This window comes from Struthio camelus, chromosome 1 (assembly GCF_040807025.1).
Source record: "Struthio camelus isolate bStrCam1 chromosome 1, bStrCam1.hap1, whole genome shotgun sequence".
NCBI lineage: Eukaryota > Metazoa > Chordata > Aves > Struthioniformes > Struthionidae > Struthio > Struthio camelus.
The window spans coordinates 152,751,732-152,762,921 of record NC_090942.1 but is presented as its reverse complement, the minus strand read 5'-3'; positions in this window follow the sequence as shown (position 1 = coordinate 152,762,921).

Below are 11,190 nucleotides of genomic sequence, written 5' to 3'. Positions count from 1 at the left end.
ACAGAACTAGTTCTACATTCATACAAATTAATTTATCCTAATTTGCTCAGACAATCAGAAGTCTTCTGAATGAGAGAGATTGTGTGGAGAGCTCTCTCCACAGCCTTTCCTCCCTCTATCATCTCAAATCTTATCTACACAGCAAAGTCAGCAAAAAGTTTCTATCAGATTTGTTCTCTGCCCCAGCAAAACTTTGGCTGTTAGATCTGACCTTTGGATAGCTGCAAAGTTTGAGTTCTAAGAGATCAGCAGAAATGATAGTCTATCATACAAAATACAACTAGAAAATTGGTCTAATCTCTCTTCACATCCCTAGCAAAGTGGTCTTTTTCCTATGAATTCATAGGCCAAAGGATGAAAAGACACAGTTTAAAAGTAGTCATATGTAGAACAGCAGTTCTATAGTTGATAAAACAACGAAGGAAACACGTCTGAAAAGCAATTGCTCCATTATACGCTCTTTAAAAAGAGCTGGGAGATGTCAAAATCCTTAAGTAAATCTTCTCATTAAAAATATTCTGTTCAATTTGTATTATCTTTCTGGGAAGAATATTATGAAGCTTCAGAAAATGCTCATTAAGCAGCAAGAAGGTGTCTGATGAGAAAATCTAAAAGCAAAAATAATTCCCTGTGGACACTTTAGTTGCGGATGAAAACTACATACACACAGCAAAATAAGTAGTAAACAGACAAGACTGTGGCATGTTTTGCAGCATATTCAGCACAACAGAAGATTAACACATCAGCCCATCTAACATGTTCCATATACTAATCATACCTAGAGTTTTTTATGAAACAGTCATGAAGGAAGTGGGGGCACATCTCATCTGCAGATTTCAGAAGAAGAAACTTCCAAATGCACTGCTAAGTTTAACAAATGCTCTTAACCTCTTCTGACCAGCTCTTGAACATGAAGGGGAATTAAATTATGGGCAGAAATAAAAACAGGGTGGTACACTTTAGTAGGCATAACTTTCAGTTATGTTTCCTTTCAATCAGTCAATCAATCAGCTAGCTGCCCATGTGTAACCATAATTTCTTCCATTAACTTCACCTCTTTCTACTAGTTATCTACAGGAAATACTAAAAAATCCATATGTCAGCAAATATTTGCTATGTTCCAGCTCAAATGGAAATTCTAGTTCTTTTTTTTTCTGTTTTTTTTTTTTTTTGGGGGGGGGGGGGGAAGGGAGAGAAGGGAGGCTCTCTCAAGCTGGACAATGGAAACCCTGGAATGGAAACTCTAACATTATATAGCAACTATACATCATTATTATGGTCAATTCCACCTACCATCATAGCTGAAAAGATGGAATTTAGAAAGCAGGTTCTAACTAGTATTTGTTGTAAATATTCACAGGTTCATTTTAATTTCAGGAGAATCTTCATTCCAAATACAATGTTATAACTACATTTATGCCTAGCAATAACTACATTTATGCCAGGCATCTCCCCCTCCTCTCTACCACATGCCAGCAGAAAATTCTCTGAGCTTCCAGGTACAATTTGTTTCCTTGATTATATATGTTAGAGACAACTGAACTCACTGCAGGTTAATGTGCTCGTTTGTACTTGAATATTACCACATGCTATTCTTCCCTTTTGATCATTTGAATCAAATAGCGCCCGGAAAGAAGGAGCTAACATCTTATGACTGAAATTCTATTAAGTTAATGAGAGCAACCAGAAGTTTTAGTCAAAACGTAATCTCCAAGGAAAAGTGGCAAGCACATCATCTGCTTCAAGAGAAAATAAATATTGATTTTTCCAAAGACCAAGATAATAAACTAGTGATCAAAAAAGAACTAGAAGCTGCTCTAGCAAAATAGTTCCAGATGGTTTTCGTAAGCAGTGTCCCTTCAGATGGTCCATTAAAGGTTGAAAAGACAAAAGATACACTTATTGCTACAATCAGTGGAAATCTCAGATCCTGAACCAACAAATAGGTGATTGGGGTGACTGAAATCATGGCAAAATGACAAATTTGAAGGATTTAAAGCAACTGTGGAGCCTCTTGACTATGTAATGGGTAACGACTGCAAACTTTGTTGGCTGGAAGTTACTGGCAGTGACTGGCAAAAGAAAGAGACGATGATTAATTCTGAAAAGTCTACAATGCAGAAAAGACAATTCCATCCAAGATCTGTCATTCATGGATTTAAAGCAACCATAAGGACAGCAGTAAAAGGAAGTTTGTCAGCAGTAATGTTAGCAAACTTTGATGGAAGGCACAAGCAAGCTGCTTGGTCAATGTAGCTCCATCATTGTCATGTTTTTTTAGTTCAAGTCGTAAGAGCTGTACTGGTTCAGACCATCTGGCCCAGTACTTTTTCTCCAGTATAGACTATAAGGAGAAGTGAAGAGTAAGATCACGACCAACATACACAATAACTCCTCCTCAGAACACTGCTAGCCTCCAACACTCAGCACAGGAGATTTCCCGAGCCTACTATGGTTTGTCTGCTTATTCACTTCCTATTGGATCTCTCTTCCAATCTGGACTCCCCTGGAACCCACATAAACACCATACTTCTGTAATATCCTTTGGTAAAGAATTCCACAGGTCTGCTATCCACCACCTTTTTCTGTTAATGGACTGGATGGCCAGCACTGAAATTGTACTGAAGTCTGATAAGAGAATGGATAATTAAATGAGAAAAGTTGCACTGGTTGCAGAAAATACCCCTCATCAGAGCTGCTGGTGTCTCAGTGCATGACCTCAGCTGCCCACCATGGGACATAATCTCTTTTGTTCTACTCCTTCACCATCAGCACCAAAAGTCCACTGTTATCTGCAAAACATAGAAAAACAAAAACAAAAAAATAAAACAACTGAGAAAAAAACAACCAAAAAACCCCCAAACCAAACACATGGCCATGTAAGATAGACATTATCCGAGACAATGTATTCTTGACGCAGAACTATGATGTGCAGAGCTGACTTCAAAGGACCCCACTGGAGTGCTGGAAATGGTACAGCCACTTGAACACAAATCATCACCCAGCTGCTTAACCCTGCCAAGGCCATGCTTTAGGAGCAGTACTTCTCACATCATCTTAACCAGCCACACCTGCCGTTCCTGCCTCTCTTGTGTCAGAAAAAGCATTTTGTGTTCCTGGATGGCAGACAGTTCAGAAAATGGCTCTCCTTTAAAAAAAAAAAAAAAGGCTAAGAAGAACAAAGAAAAGCACTGTTATTTTTCAGCTGGTTTGGTTCTTGGGCCAGTTTAGCATAAAGCACCTGTGCTGGTACAATAGAGAAGGGCAGCCTTGGAGCAGGTGTGGGTAGCTAGAGGGGGCAGGATGGTCGAAACTACTGATGCCAGAGAATAAACATGCGTCAGACCGTGCCAGAAGAAAGAACAGGGGAAAAGTGTCACACTGCTCCTGATATCCAGCTGCGCTGGATGTCTGCCAGACATGATGCATTCAGACATATCCCTGGTAACTTCATGTTGCATGACTGTTAACCAAGAACCAATGAAGAAGGCTATGTGTTTCCTTCAAGAGAAAAGGTCGCGTTGCTTTAACACCTCTCCGGGTTCAAAGTCACTTTTAATAAGGAAGGACAGCTCCATTTCTTTCTTGAAGAGGATGTGGTTAACTGTGTTATGCAAAAATAACAGATCAACTCAGTATTATTATAGCTGAACGGAAATAAGCTTTTGCCCTGTGTGGTTTTCAAGGTTTGCAAAACAGTGTTTAGGTTCTGAGACTTCAACCCAGAGACTTTCTTTCCTACCAACAGCAACAGACTTTGCAGGAGACAAAATCTCTTTTACTCTTGAAAAAGAAAGTCAGCAGACTGCCTGAGTCTAAACATTTGGAGAGTAAGCACAGTTAAGGCATCTCACTGTAAATACACAACTTCATTTGACACCTATTGCTACAGGCAGCACCAAAAAGCCATGAAACACCAAAGCTGTACAGGCCAAAGAAACTACACAAACCTTGCGGGTTTCACATGGGCTTTTGCTTGTTGCTACAGAAGGCAACAACATACCAATGAAACTTTAGGACTTGGGACACCTGAATGCTATCCTGATCTCAGGGAAATCAGTCCAATGCATCCATTCATTTCAAAGGGGTTGAGATTCCACATCTTGAGGGCTGAAGACAAAATCCATGCAGCCTGAAATAACCCTAGCCCAAGAACTGAAGAGTATGTACAGCTCCCTGCTGACATCTGTAGGCAAACAGGCAGATGGGAGCCTAAAGCACTCTGAGAGCCCACAGCACCCCCAAGAGCTCCACGGGGATGGGGGTCTCCCTGGAGGAAAGAAACCTCTCTGCCACCACAGGTCAGCACCCCAAGCGAAGAGGCAGGATGGGGCAAAACTTTGCTTGCATTACTATAACAATTTTGCTCATTTTTGTTCAACCACCACTACCTTCTGAAGCCAGCAAGAATGAAACACCAGTTCCTGCTAGCTAGTAGTTAGAAGGCACAAAACCCCTTAGTCCACCAGCACAAGGTGTCTCTACAACCAGTGCTGCAGCTTGGTAGGGAGGGCCAGGTCAAGCAAGAGAAAAGAGACTCCAGGTGGGAGCATCTCCAGTCTATATAAAGGGCTCACTAAAGAGGCCTGCATGCTGTCGGCTCCACGCTTTGGCTTTGAGGCCATGCATGAGCAAGCCCTAAGGATGGCAGGCCCAGCGATCAGACCTGAGACACTGCATGAGTAGCCTACAGGATGGGCAGCGCAGCACCAGAGCAAGCGGGGCTTCAACCTGGTTGCCCACATGAGCCCTCAGAAAATGTCACAGCTCCCTGTGATGACAAGAGCATTCTGCTGAAAGCTAGAGCCCACTAATCCTGGACAGTGAGGGGAGAAGATATCAGCAACCTACCCCGGCTGCCTTGGCAGTCAGAGGACTAGCCCAGCGGCCCTGGGGCAGCCGTCTTGGCTGCTGTTGAAATATCCATCAGATTTTCAGCAGCTCCTTTTGCCACTGCTGGCTCATTAGGCTGCTAGCCTGACTCTGCAGAGTATTTCTTATACTCTTGCCCAGCATTTATTTTCCTTTTTCGCCAGTAACCGTCGTAAGTAAAGTGGGACCTTTGGCTGCTAGACAGCTGTTGGCCAGAGGAGTAGGTCAGCTGGAGCTGCTGCAGCAAGCGCTTCTCCCTTCAGCCTCTACATGAATACTGGCCTGAGGAGCATGCAGAACTGCGGCATCTGTAACCAAACTCTTCAGAGTCTGTCAGAAGCCTCTTTTTTCCTCCCTCAGGCAGTTAGGACCACCTGCAGGTAGATACGTCTCACACCCTGTTAGGAAATACAGGTGAAGATTTTCAGCGCCAGTCAAAAATAGCTGCTTCCACAGCTAAATTCCTACACAGTTTGTACAATCTCTGCTCCCCTCCCCCTCAAAATACTTGCTTATTGAAAATACTTTGCTGACACTAAAACAGGAGTGGTTAGGGGAGGAGAAAATCTGCTCTACATCTGAGTCAAGGGAAGTTCCACAGAACAAGGTCTTATGTGAGGAGCATTGTGATCCAGGAGGCAGCCTCATTCAGGAAATCAAAAGATCACCAACTTGATTGGAGTTATCTTCAGAGTGAAAAGCCAAAAGCAGTGCAATGTCTCTGAGTAAGCACATGTCTGTGGCTAGAGAGAGGCACATATAAAAATGAAACTGCAGTTTGTTGCTTTGCATGTCCCACAGGCAGCTTGAAACACAATACACGTGTCTTAATCAGTGAGTATGTAGGGTGCTGCTGGGTTTATTCCTCCTCTCCCCTTCCACCCCAGTCTAGGCCAGGCCATGAAATGTCAGCCCCAGGTCTATTTGGCTAAACACTTTTTAAAAATTAGATTGATTTTTCACTTCTTTGCTGTCACAGTTTGATGGGCCTGCACGACTGGTGCTACGGTACGCGCCTGAGGGGTGGATGCACCAACTGAAAGGTGTATTAATAGGGACACCGAAGTGAACAGGCAGCCGCAACTTAAGTGGATTACGGATGGCAGTATAGGTGTTTGAGCAGTGATGAATGGATTTTAAAACGCTACTAGTAAAATTAGCTATAGCGTTTAATGTCAAATAACAATCGCAATAACACATATAACTCATGAACAGTGTAACTATTGTATGTATATATACACCAATATTTACAAGGAATGAAATAGATGGATCATATGTACGTACATACAGTAGTAAACCTTCTGGAAATGAACAGAAATACAAAATATATATATGTATATAGAATTAAAAGGAAAGATGCCTGAAAGGCCGCTCTAGGTGGACGCGCTTCTCCCTGGTATTGCTACCGTGAATTCAGGTGGCCGCACCTGACGGGTGTGCCAACCCTTGGTGCTGAGACCGTAAGCAGTAGCTGGCCACACGCCGAAGGCATGTCAGATGCCGGTATGCAGACCGCACATGATGGTGCACCTTTTTCCCTACTCTAGAATTGTATGGTCTTACGTATGGACATCTTCTTGCATGGCAACTCTCAGTCCAGCGTCCCAAACGGGGCGGGGGGAGGGGGGGTAGGAGCATATGCGTCGCTCGAGGTCCTCTTTCTTCCACTGCCCCACGGCTTCTCAGCGAGACCTTGAGCAAGGCTGCTTCTTCGAGCCCTGATAAGGACTACCAAGCCCTCTTGGGCGCGGGGAGCAATTTCAGCTCCGATGTCCTCTTCTTCCTTCGCTCCTCCACCGTCGCACACACGTTGTCGTCGTCACATGCACGCGCTCAACAGTGGTTCTTTTATAAACAGCCGGATAGTTGCCATAGGCATACTTTACAATGATGTAGCCTATGTCAATTGGTTATTTCTCGATCCTTCATTTGCATCTACTGGCACGTGCACCAGATTGAAGACGTAAGGTGTTAAGTCCTGGCAGCAGCCTCATACCACGTGCTCTTATTCAGCCAATCAGTGTAAAGCTGTTGTACCTGGGGTCATGGGGAGGGCAGCCTGACTGACAGGCAGCACTTGCTAGAATGTTCTAGGGGCCATAGGGCTTAACCATGACATTTGCTTACTCAGTTGAGAAGGTATTTAGCTGCCAAAGAGGAAATTATATGGTTATTTTCAAAAATGTTTTCTTTTGCAAAATGTGTACTTTGATTTACCCTCTATTACACTATTGCCTCCATTACACTTTCTCTAGGAAAGACCATCCTATCCCATCCACTAGCAACCTTACTGCGTAAGTGGAAATATCCACCATCTTATATCCTTCCCACCCCCAAGAGAAAGGTATGCAGTGACTCCCTCCTCAAGGGCTATAGCTTGATTCCAGCTGTTCCACACAACAAGTTGTTGTGAACAGCAAGTTGTTGTGAGAAGCAGGTGTAGGCCACTGAGCACAAAAGATGACCAAGAAGAGGCCTCTTTTGGTGGGTTTCAGGGAAGAGAGACAGAGACAGAGAGAGACAGAGAGAGAGAGAGAGAGAGAGAGAGAGAGAGGACCGGGTGGGGGGGGGTGGTACTGGAGAAGGAAAGAAGTGTGTGACTTAACTCCCAAAATCCTGAAGCCCCGCTGAAGCCAAAGCCCTTGACTCTCTCCCCCGTAACTACCAACCTCCCCCAGAATACCAGTGATATCTCATTAGCTTCCCTACCATTGCAGGAAGAAAAAAAAAAAAACAGTTTCGGCAGCACTGTACAACGGAGGGCAGCATAAAGCATACCTGGGGCTATTCTTAGACCCTTCAGTCATGAAATGACCTTTCTATATCCTAATACATACATTTCTGCAACGCTTTAAGAACTGCCATTTGAGCGCTGCCTACAAACTCCAACTACTACTGAGAGCTCTTTGAATTGCTGATAGTGTTAGGAACTACTCTGCCACAGCCACCCTGTGCTAAACTTCTGTAAAGTCTTGTCTTCTGGTACTCAGAATTTACTTTTTGCCTGAGCCAGAGCAGGATTTTTTGATTTGACTGCATTTCTTTATTAATTTCCATATGAAAGGCATTAATCCAAGCACAAAATTTTGCTCCACTGAGATTCTGGCAATGGCTCTGAAATTTGTATAGAATTTGTAGAATTTGTAACCACCCAATCATTTCTATTTCACAAACTGTCTTTAACTTACAAATCACACGCTTGTAGATTAAAAAAAAAAAAAAAGTAACATCTATATTACAGTAAGGAAGAGGGTATGCTAGGCCCCTTGGTGCCCAGGCAAATCCTCCTAGGAAAGGATTGGCAAGGGATCATTTCAGGTGACAGAGATACTGCCCATTAATATAGATCCCCAGATTTTCAAAGCCAGGGAGAACTGGCCAGTGCTTTCTACTCCCAGGAACGTTGTGACACTCAATTTCAGTCTTAGAGTTTCACTTCAGCGCTCCTCTCTCGCTGTGCCCTCGAGAGGATCCTTCTTCAACACCTCCAGAGACTACTGAATTTTGCCCAGTGCCCATCTGCAGACTGGGTCAGCACCCCGAGTCAGCACCCCAGACTCAGAGATTTACTCACGTGTCCATTGGATCCATTTGTTTCTAGCTCAGTGGTTTAGGAAGTTAAATTGGGCACAAATCAAATTAGGCACAGTTCAGCATGCCATATAATCTGTGGGGACTCCCCATTGCTTGAGGAGCACACAGCTAGCAAACACCCTCTTGAGATCCAGCCAGCACGCTTTGCTCGTCTGCTGCAATGGAGATCCTCTATGAAATAGTTTCCATTCATAGTCTTTGCCTTGGAAAAATCAATGGGAAGCACTGCTCAACATAAAGCAATTAGAACTAACCAACACATGCTGGAGGCTTGTAGAGAGACACAGCTCTAGAGAGGACAGTCCTTCCCCAATTCCCACATAATTCTAAGGCACAGAATTAACAGAGGTACAGACCCAAAGGCCAAAAATCTTATTTTCCACTAAATGCCTTGCTAGCTCCTACAAAGGATGGGAGAAGTATTACAAATAATTATTACAGTATAATTCAGAACAGCATCTGCCAGAGTATCTTTTTTTTTTTTTTTGACTCTCCTTTGTTTTTTTTAATTTTGTGGCTTGTCATTATCAGTCGTAGAATGTTGTTATAAACTTCAGTAAACAGAGTGTCTTTTCCAAAATTTTAGAGTTTCTGCTCTGCTTCATTCTTAAGCATCACTAGGTGGAGGTATTGCACAACACAACGTTAATGCCCCTCAGTGGCGTTATTTTCAGAATTAGGAAGAACTTTGTCACTTAATTCCACAGCTATTTTATATAGTATAATTTTATTATTTTCTCATCCGCCCTCACCATGGCACCCACCTTTTCCCATCCTCAGTTTTCATCATTTTGGACATATCCCCTCCTCAGAAATAAACTAGCTCATCTCCTAATTTAGGCATCCAACTATATGACCCAACATGCCAAAAACGTAAAACATGCCAAAGTTATCAGTTTTTAAAAAGTGACAGCAGTCGGTGCCGGCACATCCTCGGCTCATTTAAATACATACATACATATCAATTCATTCAGATTTAGGCTAAGGAGATGCATTTTTTTGAAAAAATTTGGCTTTTCCTGCAAAAGTCAACATGTGTTCTGTCCTCCTTAATCCCTAAGGAGAAGTAAGTCCTATCTACTCTGAAAACACAGGCATCAGAGCCAGGTATCTATCGGAACCAGATGTCACGACCCAAAAGAGAGAGTACACAGATGGTATGGGGACATACGGCACACCAGTTCTTTCCCACTGCGCGTATCCCTGTCAAGACGGCTCTTTAGCTTTTTTCACTATTTTTTTCCTGTATGCAATATGTAGGGGAGTTAGCTGCCAAATTTTTTTCCTGTTTTAAAGGGGCAAAGGAATCCTATTTCTTATTGCTCCCAATCATCCTGTTTATTCATCCTTTCAGAAAAGGGGGAATTTCTAACCTCCTTTATCTATCTGTAAATTCTTTACTCCAACAAAGATGCATTTTTCCTGTCACTTCTCCTATGCTCCATTTGATATAAGGTGGTTGTGGCACACACATTAATTAGGTACAGACCTAATTAATACAGTGTGCTTATCTTTCCCTCTGGGTCAGAAGCAGGGTAAGAGCAAACAGGCCAAATTTCTTTCTAAATACAACTACTTGTCCAAGACATTCACTTTACGGTGCAGGAGGAAGAATTAACTATGCACATGTGAAAGAGGGAAAACATGCTCAAGAGGTAGGGGTATTAGGAATAATGTGCTTGAATGGAAGAAAAATGCCTTTTAAGGACCTCAGAGCAGCCCTTCCCATCTCTTAGAGAACTGGCATACATTCACGTTATAAACTGAGCAAGAAAGTATAAAAGATCAAAAACCACCACTACTGACTGGAGAAGAAATGAGGCAGCACAAGGGTGTGTTACCACAGATAATGAAGGAAGAGGAAGCACTCCCCTAACATACATCCCTTAGTTCAGAAAATCCAGTGAGACAGTTTTCAAAATTCCCCTGCTACGACAGCTACTGTTGTGTTCCAGAAATGTAATGGTAAGATCAAAGGAGTGGCTAGGGACCAAAAAAAAAAAAAAGAAAAAGAAAAAGAAAAATAATTTACATATCTAAGTCACCTGATCTGGAGCAGCAATTTAAAATCATCCTTTCTGGAGGAGAAAATTCAGACATTGAACCCAACACCACCTAAATCATTTTATGAGCTTTCTAACTTTCTTCAGGCTGAAATGCTGACTCCTGATAATCAGAGTATTAGCCAAATAGAGCTCTAATTCTAATTTAATTCCACAGTAACCTTGATGCTCTCTCAGAAGAGGTTACACGTTAGCTGCACTTTTTAACTGTGCACTTTTACCTGTTCCCTAGTAAACACATCTGATCAGACTCCTTTTTCAAAACCATTTCAATAAGGGAAGCAATCCTAGAGCAGATCAAGGACGCAGGAGGACTGTACTACTTTCTAGCTTACTTCTAGTGATTAACATTCAGTTTGTCTCAACAAATGCATCAAGCCCTGATTATTATTAGCACATCTTGAAAGAGAACAAGCATGCACATCAAGTGGCATGCCTTGCCTTTATTCTCCTGCTGCCTACATTGGTGGAAGGGGAATAAAGAGCGTAGGAGAAGGAGAAAATTTTATTGGTCCTGTGTTCATGTATTTTAGCATGTATGGCTAAATGAGAGACACAGCAGTACTCTGGAATAAAGCTACCAGCCACGGATTTTATTTACATCTCTTCTGAAGTTAAACGATGTAATATATCTTAAGTATTTCTAGGGATAAATGTCTTT